Raw genomic sequence first — 13313 nt, forward strand, 5'->3', positions numbered from 1 at the left:
TCAAACAAAGGAAAACCGCGCATGCGCGGAAGCAAGAGGCTTTGGGCGGTGCAATGTAACGGTAGGAACGCAGGAGCTGTGCCTTTGGGAAGGCGGAGCAAGGATAAAAACATCGTGACGTCACCAAACGAACGAATGTGACTCTGTGAATGAGTCTGTGAACGTGTGTTTGCTGGGTCATTGTGTCTCTGGTCTCTTCACTACTGCATGTTCAGTCCTTGCAGTAAGGAAGTAATGAGCAGCTCAATGCGGGGTCCATTTGCACTGCTTACATTTTGGAAGATGCAAACTTTGCCCTGTGCTGTATCTCCTAATATTTTGTATGGAGAAGAGACACTATTTTATTAGACAAATGTCACACCCCTGCCATGTCCCCTGGTAAACAGACAAGTTGTTTTCTCAACTATATTTCATGTATTATAGGTTTTCAAATTAGCAAATGGAAAATATACTGACAGGAAGAAACATTTTCTGACAAATGTTGTAAGTGTATAAATAGGGACAGAAATACTTGTTTCTATAATGATGGGTTGGTTTTGGTTCCGGCCATTAGCAAGGCTAATAAGCTATTGGGACAAAAAAAGGCATGAAGGAGACATTACCAAGGGGAACATATGGCAAAGCCAAAGGGGAGATGGCCTTTTATTTTGCAGCTTTAAGATCCACATGTCAAATATATAAAACCTTTACATTCAAACCTGGAGGTTTTCCTAAAACTGCACATGGTGTTAGGGAGCAGTGCAATTGTAATCCCTAACTCTGAAAAATATTCTGGCTATAGTGGAAATTTCTAGAGGCAGAAAAGTAAATAGAATTGTCCAAAATTAGAAGACATAAGGCAGATGTTTTCTGGGTATTATGAGTGAAACGGCAGTGAAAAAAAATCTTACAAAAACAATGCGAGTAGCTAGAAAATTGGGAGAGACAATGCAGCTATTGGGATACAGTAGCCACAAAATGACCCAATGACAGGCAGATCAGCCATTCATTTTTTTTGTTCTGGGGATTCCTTAGGGTGGTCACCTAAAAGCCATCCTCTCCTTGACCATGCTAATGTTGGAGTTCTTGCAGGGACATTGGGCATAAAGCTGCTTCTGTGCCACAAACTCCCAACTCAAAGATTGTGAAGGGTGTAAGTTTCCCTGCAAACCTCTTTGTTCATTCATGCTTCCCGTACCACTTCCATACTCACAGAGGTACTCATTGCTCAGTACATGCTGCTGGTATACCTCTGCAGCATATTAAGAAATTTCAGCTCATAGATGTGTGGCATATCAGTCTATTGAAACATAATGGTGCTACATTTTTGCCATGGTCAGGTAAGAGCTACAGAAGTGTCTATAGACTTTCCTGGCTGGAAGAAGCACATCCTGGGGTTTACTGTATTTTTACACAAAATGCTGCACCATGAATTTCATGCCATCATCACTCAAGACCTGTGCCTAGTGTGATGGAGGGTAAGCCACTTTTGACCCAGTGTGGCCCCATTCTCTTATACATAAAAATTGCAGCACTGCTGTAAAGCATTTGACCTGGAACTTGACATAGGCTCTTGGGAAAACATGGAAAATCTGGGTGTCCTAATGCTGGGGATGAAGGTCTAAATGAGGAGGCACCATAGGGTACAGCAACATGCCAATTGCTTTGTCCATACCGGGTGGCATACATTTTTTTTCCTTTTCAGTAAATGTAGAAGGGGAATATGACTGTTATGCCAGCCTTCCATGGATAATGCATTGGGTAAGCCATGCAGTTAGATTATTTGCTCTTCTGAATCAGTTAACCAGGGGCAGAGGCTAAGAAGTTCACTATGGGCTGTTCCTGATTTTAAGTGAAAACTTAGTGGGCAAAATTTACTATTTCACCTGAAAACAAATTTCAGGGAACCTTCTCATACATTACTATGCATCTTAAGTGTCATTGATTGGCAGTTAACTTTCAGAGGGAAAGCAGCTGTCCAGTGTCACTGCAACCTATATATTTATGTGGCATAGGCTATTTGTCTCATTTTCTTAAAGGCATCACCAGCCAAATAATCCCCCCCCCCTTTTTTTTGTCACGTGATTGGTAGTTAAGGGCATGTTCACACCCGCCTCTTCATTGCACGATTTTGCATGGCTCCCCTCCAGCTACTCGGGCACTCACGTGGCAGTGTTTGTTCAAAAAGTAACAGCGTCTGCACATGTGACAGCTGGCAGCAGTGAGTGGTACTAACATTCATGCCGTATGGCGCTGCTGCAGGCAGCATTTACTGGCGTAAGGAAGCAGTAAACTCACAACAACCTCACTGCCAGTGTGAATTAACCCTAGGTCATCCTGATCCAACCAATCACGGTGATCACAGGAAAAGATGTACTTTTCTTTCTTTACCACATTCCCCCCCCCCTGCACTTTTCAAATGCCTGTACAACTCTCAGGCTTTTTTTAATGTACTCTGTCCTTTTAGGAGTAAGAGTATAGATCAGGAATTCTGACTACCCCACCATTTTGGGATGACACTTTAGGGACCTGTGCCAATGGACTTAAGTTTGCTTCAAGTGAGTTTTACATTCCATTAAAATCGGAAAAACAATTTGAGCATGGTTCCATGTTTGATACGGGACAAAAAAGTGTTGTCATACACAGCTACTACTCTGCAATGGGCAGTTAGGCCCAATGCAATGAAAGCAATTCATTTTGAATTGCACTCCAGCATGCTATGGCAATGCGGCTCCAATGCACTTGTGCTACCAAAACACATGCTTGCCAAAAATGGCCCCTGTGTTTTTGTTTTTGTTTATTTGGTTGCAAGTCTATTTTTTAAACGGACTGTCCTAACACAGGGTGCATTAATGTGCACAACAAAAAAGCTTTTTAATTAACATACCAATGTTCTTTTTATAAATTATTCCCCTGACAATTCAATTGAATTGAATCTTTTTACACTTTTTTTCAATTCCTTTTAAAATAATGCCACCTAGTTCTGCCACCTAGTGGCAAATTGTGAAAGTGCACAGCTGTCACAATAGGAAATGCTATATGTATGAATAAAATGTAGGTGCAAAGTTAGAGTGAATTGACTGAATTGACTCCCAGGAATCTAAGGGCCTTGAATTTATAAACTGTATGTTTTGATGCACTTGGAATGAAGTTACCTAACTGAAACGGAAAGTTAACTTGGGCTTTGAGATGTACACAGGTAATCATAGACCTCTTTCCATAGAATTGTACCTCCTACCTAAAAGATGAATTCTTCCATTCATCAGGGTCAGCTCCAGCGCTTGCATTAGGCACATTCTGATGGACTTGGGCAGTCTACAGGTTAATATGTGCACCTAGCCTAATGATTACATTTATAGTAAATGTCAGAGCCATAAAACATGTGGTTATCTGCATATTTTCCCATGTTTTATGCGACAGTTTTGTGTGCAAAACTGAACACACAAAAATAAAAGACACAAATAATTCATCATAGTATTTATTAAAGCTGAAATCTCACTGAATTATGGTATTCCTCTGCAGCCAGTCCCCTTCATCAAGGATTAATAGTGCCTTTTGTCTAGGAGATGATGCTTTTGGAGGACAACTTACATTATCCTTCTCTCTTGCATCCACCAGTTCTCTGTTCTGCTGTCTGATCCTATGTATTGTGATCAGGGTCTTAGTGTTATCCTATATAATATAAAGCTCACAGACCCTTATGGGGGAGGGTGACGTCAGACAAGCAGTGCAGTGAGGCCTCTGCAATGGCTACGTGGGAACAGGAGCAAGAAATCATCAGAAGCTTAGAGACCAGGGAGTAAGGTAAGGTTTATTCCAAAAGCATCATTCCCTAGACAAATTGAGCCTACTGTAAGGATAAAAAAATCTTGGGTTCATTAATAATACATCATAAAATGTATTTTTTTTTAAAGCATTGTAAACAATAAATATGACTTGATATCAGCTTACTATAAAACAAAGAATTGACTGGGAGAGGGAAAAGCACAAATAGCCAGTCAATTCTGCTAATAGGAGAAAAAACAGAAAGATATAGAGATGAACCCTTCAGCCAAAACTAGCAAAATAAAATGAATAACCAATTAAAGGTAAAATAACAAAATCCACTTTTGATGCAATATTTAGCTTTAATTCAGAGATTTCTTTCAATGTTCCCTTTCTGCTTCTAGTGTGCTCTGGGCTCCTCTCTGTCACTCTGCTTCATCTTTTTATCAGCAAGCTTCTTAACAGCACATAAACTCATAGACTCCATACTCCAAATCAGCTATACAAGGACTGCATTGATTGTTATTTTGGAATATTATACTGTGGGTGTATTTTATGACATGTCAAAGATTTCACTGCCACTGGTGGTAGAATGTACATTAAGCATCTGGACACCTTTATCTCCTTGTGTCCATTTGCAAACCCCTGACTGCACAGGTAGAGTCTGATGCTTGCAACAATCTCCACTTAGACAAATTTACTAAATCAGACCCAATAATACAAAAAAAAATATTTTAAAAGTTACACATTTTCCAAATATATAGCTATCCAGGCTCATTTTTAGAACGTATTAAACAGTTCTGAGTGCAGATTACTAATAAATATTCTATGCATTGTAATAAATAAGTCTCATTTGTCTGACACACAATACATCTCCAGATGTAGCTCATGTCAAACTCTCTGTGTATCCTTTTCACCAGCTACAGCTAACAGATAAAGTATCATACTCCTTCTGTCAGAGCTGGATTTGTTTTCAGGCTTTCATGGTATCCACAGGTAAATAATTCAGGAGATTTGTAAGAAGTATGAGAAGAGTGCCCTCAGCCGGACAAGGAAAACAACTGACTACAGGCCACAAGGAAAATGACTTGCAGATGTGAATGTAACAAAATGCCTTGTTTCAAATAGTATGCATATAGTAAACAAAATGGAAAAAGTATCAACTACATGTCAAAACGTAGATAGCAAAAGAAAACCTCTAAAGAGCCTACGCAACTGTGTGAGATAACACACTATTCAAAAAATTAAGGAAACCCTTAATCAACACAAAATAACACAAATTTAGGTAAACCTCTGCAAAATCAATCTATCCACTTAGGAAGCATAGGTGATTGTGAGTCAATTTTACCTGCTGTGGAGCAAATGAAGGCAATATCAGGTAGACAGAAGTGGCAACAGCAAGCCAACTCCAAAGAGGGAATAATTTTACCACAGATCATTTCTCCCTCCTTTTATTCCAGGATGATTTTTTTTATCACTTATCACATTTTGCTAGTGTTCTTTCCACTACTGATACTTGACAGTACTTGCAGCCACTTAGGTTGCACAGGTAGTCCAGATCCTCCAGAATGTCACATCGGTATATGCTGTAACATGAAGGTTTACTGTACCTCTTACGACATTCTCAAGAGGGTGATGGAGATATCAGGAGATGGGCTTTTACACAAGGAAAGATGTACGGGGCCCAAAAAAGGCAGAAACCCAGCAGCAGGATTGGTATCTGTGTCTTTGTCCAAGGAGGAACAGGAGGAGCACTGACAGGGCCCTACAAGATGGCTTACTTATTTTCATGTTTTTGACCTATCTGTTATATTACAGTATGTATCAGTGCCTCAGACTCTGCTATGTAGCTCAACGGACTGTTTAGGAGCTCAGTGATGCCCTAATCCAGGTCTGGGAAATCTCTCAGGGCACCATCTGGCATCCCATCAGAAGCATGCCAGATATTGTTGGGTGTGCATACTGACACGTGGGAGCTAAACATAGTACTGATCCACATTATGAATTCTTGCAAGGAATTCCATGCAAGTCTAAGCACTCTGTGTTTTTAGTTTTTAACTTTGATTTTTCAGGACTGTGAATCCATAATGTTAACGTTCAATGGTTTTGGTTTCCATTGACATTTTGTTCTCTCCAAATGTATTCCTATTAAGCTGCCATGTATATGAGTCTAAAAAGCAGAGAACAGAATAGGAATGGATGAAGGCTTTTTTTGTGGGCAGAAAATGCTCTGACTATCCATGATGTCTGTGTTTATCTGGCTGCACAGTTAAGATATCCATGCAACATCGGAAGGGTTTCTGGGGTGAGGAAGTCAACTATTAAAATACAACTGTAATAAATTACAAATTTTCTTTATTTAAGCTCTATTTTAAGCAGCACCCATTTTTTGTAATTCTATCTTACCATTGAGTCCGAGGAAAGATCAAACAACCCTGGCATGCATGAAGAGACAAAGCTGGAGGAAGAACATCAGAGACCAGGTGATAATTCCCACAGCAGCCAATTCACTTGTCACCTTCTTTACCTATTCTTCTCTATGCTCATTATCTCTCTTCTTAGTATACCATCTGGTATTGTTCTATCTAGTTCTCATGCAATAATTCCATGCCAACATGATAGTCATAGAGCTTTTATAAGATTTGATCACATTTAAATGTAACATGCTGAGCATATCATACATGTTCATTATAAAAGAATCCCATTTTAGCAGTAACATTTACACTAATTTTATAAATCTGTAAAAAAATAAATCTAAAGAAATGTTTTTTTTTTTACGATTAGATGCAATACACGAGTAGTTGTTACTGGTAACAAATACACCTAGTGCAACTTTATTCCAGTCAGGAATTTAATCATACATGCTTTTTAAGTTTAAAGTTCTTTACAGTAATATAGGGGTTGTACCCAGAAGAATGTACACATTTTATGTACTTATATATATACACTTTTATGTACTTTATATTTGTGATTGTTAGGGATTATTAGGGATGGACACATTTGCCTCTGTTCAGTTTGGTGACAATTCACTCTATTTGACTCCAGTGTTTGGTTTGATTCATAGCCTTGAGTCTCAGACTGTAATATTGTGTGTGCCCGAAATGTTGTAAATCCTCTGGAATCTGGTTTTCTGAAAGAGTAAGGGGCAAAAAGTGTGTCATCTCCTCCCCTTTTGGCAAAACCAGACCCCATCTGCCTCCAATGGTTGCAAGGGTTATTTTTGAGGAAGAAGGCCTCTTCCTCACAACCTATCCTCTGTGGTGGCAGCCTGCGGGTGGAGGCTTATTTGGAATCCAAAAGCTACTTTTCATATGGCCCCCCCAGATCACTGCCCCCTCACCCTGGGGAAAGAGTACAGGTGTCACGATCGAGGGTCAGGCTCGGAGTCCAGTAGCTGGAACAGCAAGCAAGCTCATAGTGAAGGCAGGCCTGGTTTGGTTCACACAATAGCAATATCATCCAAGAAGCATAATCAGAGGAGTAGTCAGTAAATCAGCAGCCAAAGATCAGTACACAGGTAGTCAGCAAACAGAATCAGTAGTAACAAACGCCAGCTATTAGCAGAAGCACACCAATCTGGCACACAGGAAGCTCCACACAACCCTTTTATATGAAGTAGCTGGGAGGAGCACAGAAGTACAGAGTTCAACTAAAGGATTTCAACTAAAGGTTTAACTAAAGGATCAGGTACAGAGCTATCCAGCACTTCAGGTGGCTCAGTGCAATGGTCCGCTGCCAGCCACTGCAGAAGCCCGGATTTGATTCCTGACAACAGGAGTACCAGGTACACCTTACTCATTCTCCTAAAGCAGTGGTGCCCAACTTTTTTCATCAGGGGGCTGCTGTTGACATTGGTAGCATAATCTCAATAGAGAGACATAGAAGATATGTGCGCCCCATCCCCTGCAAGACAACGAGCAGAGAGGGAATGAGGAGAGGGCCAGATCTGCCAGTTCTGTGGGCTGGATGTGGCATGCGGGCCGTAGGTTGGGCACCTGTCCTAAAGGATTACGATACTTTTCTTTGCAGGATCCAGGCTGCTGTTGACACTGGAATAAAACTTGCAGGACACAAAGCAAAAGAACATTAAAGATGTTTAAAACTAGAGTAGTTTTAATTTAAAATTAATTTAAATTGAAATGTTTCTAGTTATCATAACATATATGCACCAAATAAAAGAGATGACAAATCAAGAAGCTCTGCATCGGATACTTCCAGAGAAATTAAATTCTTGTGAGAGATAGCCAGGGGGTACATGTTCTTACTACTACATCTTCAGGTCCCTACATTTCCCCGTTCCTGAGAAATTAGGGTTCACAAATTAGGGTTCACAGAAGGTAAGTTGCCAGATATGTGTGAAAGGGTAGCAAGGTATGATAGGTATAGTTTTTCTTATCTTTTGATGCAGCAATAACATTTTAGGGGGAGTTAGCTACAAGAGTTTCCCATTTATCCTACATTTTAATATACCTACAGCTCCCTTTTCAGGAGAAACTGTGATTCAACGAACATAAGCAGACATTTATGTGACAGGGCCCATTGTATGGTAGGAATGATAAAATTTTAGTGTAGGAGGGGGGTTAGCCACAAGAGTCCCCCACTTATTCTACATTTCGCTTCCTCTACTGTTAAAGAGAAATTAGGGTTCACAGAAGGTAGGTGGCCAGCTAGCACGGTATGGCAGGTATAGTTTTTTGTATCTTGTGATGGCGCCCTAGTGATGAAATGTAGTGGTGAAATATAGTTATATTTCCCTTTTCTTACACAGTATTTGGGGTTCATAGAGAGTATTGGGATAGCTATGTGTGACAAGGTAGCATGATATGATGGGTATAACATTTTAATAGGGAAGGAGGGACAAAAGGCATTTCCTACTGGCTTCTACATTTCCAGTTGCAAACATCCCTCTGTTCCAGAGAAATTGGGGTTCACAGAAGGTAAGTGGCCAGCTATGTGTAACAGGTAGCTCACCAGCCGCTTAGGAGATTTCTGTTTTTAGCATTTCTGTTTACATTCACATTAGAGAACTAATACTAATGTTTTAGCACAGGTTCACACAATTTTGCCCAAAATTAACAATTTTTCTAGTTAGGTTTCAATGGAAAAATGTATAAATCCTGTCTTGAAGTTGTGTAATTTAAAAATGTAAACATATAAATAGGCCCCTTAAGATCAACAGTTTCTGCTGGAGACAATAAATCTATCAGCCTTTTCCCAAAATAGTAGGAGAAATATCTAAAAGATGAAGTATAGTGGTTTTGTACATGCTTTATTGTTTTAACATGATCAGGATTAAAAAATAATTTAGGTAAATATGAATTATTTTTTATTGATACTCTATGGTCTCCTTTGAGCCAGAAAGTAAGCTTTAGACGCGTTTTCATCCCTACCAATTGCTCACAATGTCCTATTTCCTAAAGAAATCCTAAGTTAAATTTGGTATTTATAGTAAGTAAGTGACCTAGTGCAGCAGATGATCCTTCCAGAGAGCCTTATCCTAGGTTTCAGTAAGAACCAGAGTAACTGAAAAGAGATAAATTCTGCTGTGCTGTCTAAAGCTACTACATTTGCCCTTCATTTAATGTTTATGATACAAAAAAAGATATAAAACTTCAGTTTACAAACCTACAAATTGAGGTAAAACTAAATGTATCCAACACCTTTATAGTTTTTTTTAGGCGTTTTGCTCTATCTGTTAACTTTTTATCTGGTCATTGTGGCTTGTATCTGGTTGGCTTATGATATAACATTTTATTTATTATAAACTCTTGTGACATATACCCTTATATCATAATACCAATGGATGCCAGGGTTGAAACCTGGGTTGTAGATCAAGTGACTGCTCATGTTTCTAAATCTGTGATTCATCTCCTATGGTAATGACAAGGGACATTATTGCCCAATTCATCATCAAAGTATCTTTTTCCATCTCCATGTTTCATATATAAAAATATTTTGGCTCTACTTAGAGTCATGAATAAGATATTCACTAGTAGTAGATTGCTAGGTAAACCTTTTAAGAATGGGTGTTTATGAAGCTTCTATATAATTACATTTTTCAAATTCAAAATGTCAAATTCCAAGTTGATTACTTTGAAATGGTGAGGAGAGGCTGATGTGTTAGTAATGCTTAATTAATTTCAACAATTTAGGCTGGGCATTTATCTTGATCAATCATACTGAATATTGACATACCCAGGACAGGGTGGTGGAGACAATTTACCCTAGGCACTGACAGGTATAGGATGCCTTGGTAAAAAACAAGGCATTTCATCTAGGTGACACTACAGGGTTGAACTTAGCAGTGTCATGTAAACAAAGAGATAGAAGGTGGCTGGTAATAAAATTGTAATCAGCTTCCCTTGTGTATTTGAGTTTGACAACCCTGCCCTAGAGGAACTTACAAATGAATGCCCCCACCTGAATGCAGGTTTACACATCCTAGCTGTGGATGCAATGCAAATGTAATCCCACACAAATGGAGATATAAAAACTCTATGCTGGTGGGTACTAAGGACCTCAGAACAGCGATGCCAGTTGTGTAACCTATGCATTCCTAATCGTCTACTCATAATCCAAAAACAATATATACAAGAAAGGTGTGCGTTCTCTAGTTTCTTACCAATACTTTTTTTAATCTGTACATGTCTTTTTAGGTTTTGCCTTTTTGACCAGTCAGTTGTGTTTTATTTGGCTGTATGAGGTCCTGCCTGCAGTAGCAGTGTCATGTTCTATTTCAGATTGTGCAGTCACTCTGAACTCAGCACTGTCCATTCTGGGAGCTGCAGAAGGCACAGCCAAAATAACCAGCCTAAATTCATCTGTGTAAAGAGAGGAGGGCAGTGAAAAGAGCTTTTATACAGGTGTCTCTATAACACTGTACCCTAAGAAAGGTTCCCAAGTTTTTGTAATAAAAGCCTAGAGTTTCATCATCTAGGCTGCTTTGCTTTTACGTGTATTTGGTCACAATGACACCTTATTTCTATAAAGCTAATGCATTGCTCTACCACGTAATGTTTGGACATAACTGCAACCATGTATGCATCTAATTTAAAAAGGTGACTAATGCCCTCTCCATGACAATTCTTTCAGCATCTCTGTCAAATGTTCTTGTTCCTTGAACATCTTCTTCTTCTTCTGTGTTCCTTTATATTGAGCCCTCCCTCATAGGCATCCTCTCCTCCTCCTTTTTGATAGTTTGTTTATCAACAGGTCCTCTTGTTCCTCTAGCCTGAAACCAAATATGTGTTCCTGAAGCAATAAGCCTCTGAAGTCCCCCCTTGTCCTTGGACTCTATGCATTTCTGGGAACTTCTGAAACTATTGCAATTACTCAACTATACATCATATGACAGCCTTCTGTTACAAGATGTATCTGCAGCTGGGGAGACAGGCACATGTGGTCAGGGGGAGAGTTTTGGTAATCCTTGTAAACAGATTTCATAAGATCTAAGTTTGTTAAGCAAGCCCCTATAGTCTGCTATACATTTGAAATATCTCAACTGACAGTGATATTTATCATTAAAAAAAGCCTCTGATTTGCATATGTTGTTTTTATTTTTTTGGAGATAAGTGCTGGGAGACTTTTCTAATTGAAACATGGGGGTAGAAGTGTAAGTAGCAGTAGACAGAAATGTGAGCCACAGTTTGCACTAGACAAAGCAGAGTACTCTTAAGAGAGAGATGGACACATTTTCAAAGCGTGATTTGCATCATTTGCATGATCCTTCTGGTTAAATACTGGGAATCTCTTTTTTTTTTTTTTTTTTAATTTTCTAACTCTAGCCATAATCTTCATCAGCAGGAAATTAGTGATGTGATTAATCTGATCCAGGATAATCTCAAAACTCATAATTCACAAAAACAGATGCAATTTTTTCATCTTCTTTCAGCACTATTATTTCTAGGTAGTCCTTGGGAAAGAAGCACTTTAAAGCCAGCCACCTTGAACAGGTGAGAAGGCAAATTGTAATAACCATCCAGCTATGACATAAATACAAACAGTGTATGGAAGAAAAGTGAAAAGTGATCCACAGAATATTTGTTTCTTGTGCTTGCACACTTTATTACAGCAGTTCCTACCACCTCTAACATCAGCCAATTGGGATAGGGTTGGTGGGGGAGAGATCAATTAAATGTGACAATGTGACCCCTAAAGTAGAATGATAGATGTCAAGCTACATTTTCCAGTATCCCTGCATTACAGTAGAAACCATGCATCTTCATAAAGTGATGCAGGACTTCAAATGACAGGAAGAAAAGGTTATCAATTGTTATCAGGAACCTCAAAGTACATGAGCTCCTGACTTTGTAAATATGTGAACAGATTCGACAAAACTCAGCTACACAATGGGTTTTTTGAATTTGTAAAGTTCAATTCCATCAGTAATACATATAATTTACACCCATCACCATATTTGCTCTAAGAATTTACCTTATATTTTGGGTTGAATGGGTATAATGTAAAAAAGTAAACAAAGTGAAGAGTCGTGGGAATATGGCTTCCTTATTGCAGAAGGAACACTCCATTTTGGGTACATTTAGAAAACACTGTAATCAGACAGGTAGGTATGTTTTTTTGCAGTGCCCCTTTGGACATAGCCTGTCCCTTCTGCATTAAACAACCTGCCTGCTATTATTTTTATTTTAAACTAAGGATCAACTTTAAAAGAGAGGAAGTACAAGGGTAGTGAAATTCAGAGCCCCCTAGTGTCCAAACTACACATTTCGATACTTGTACAATAACATCAGTGATTCAGTTTAAGGTGAACACTGCAATAATAACTCTAAGTATGCTTTTGATGCTCTGTACTTTCTTTTCAAGGGTATACATATAGTAAGTGGTCAGCTATGTAAAGTACCTTTAAATTAAAGTAATAATCATTCTATGTATATTACTAATATTATTTCTGTTCTATTGTATTGTAATGAGTCTATCACCGGTAAGGGTAAAGATGCATTAAGTAGCTCAAACATTCTAAAATCATAAAGTAAATTACTAATATTTGGTTACTAGCCCATGTCCCTAACAGGTTCACACAACACCATGCTCATTTGTCAGTGCAGGTAACTGGTTTCCACAATGTAAGTCCCATGCTTTAAATTTTTGCAACATTTGTGTGAACATCAATGTTGGGTAGAAGACAGAAAAATATTTTAATAACAAAGAAATCAGTTTTTTTTCGTATTTTCATTTTTTTGGATTTTTATTACTGTGTATCTTTAGCTGTTTTTACAATTGTAAAATGCTATTACATTGATCAGCTAATTGCAGAGATTGCCTATTATAATAGGGATGTTTTTGGTAATTTGTATACTAATATTTATATTTTATATAACATGTATATATTCATTTTTCTTTTATAAATACCATTGTTATTTTAATCCTTTGGTTATAAATTTTTGGGATATTAGTTAAAGAAATCATGATTTCAGTCTAGTGCAATCCATTACATCAGCAAAACTTAACCTGGTTTAAAGAAAAGGTGTTCCTGGAAAGGGCATCCCCCTACTTCCTAATGTTCTCCTTTTCTTTGCTCCCTTATGTATCTACATTGGATGGGTCTGCAC

Source organism: Pyxicephalus adspersus, chromosome 1, assembly GCF_032062135.1.
Source record: "Pyxicephalus adspersus chromosome 1, UCB_Pads_2.0, whole genome shotgun sequence".
Lineage (NCBI taxonomy): Eukaryota > Metazoa > Chordata > Amphibia > Anura > Pyxicephalidae > Pyxicephalus > Pyxicephalus adspersus.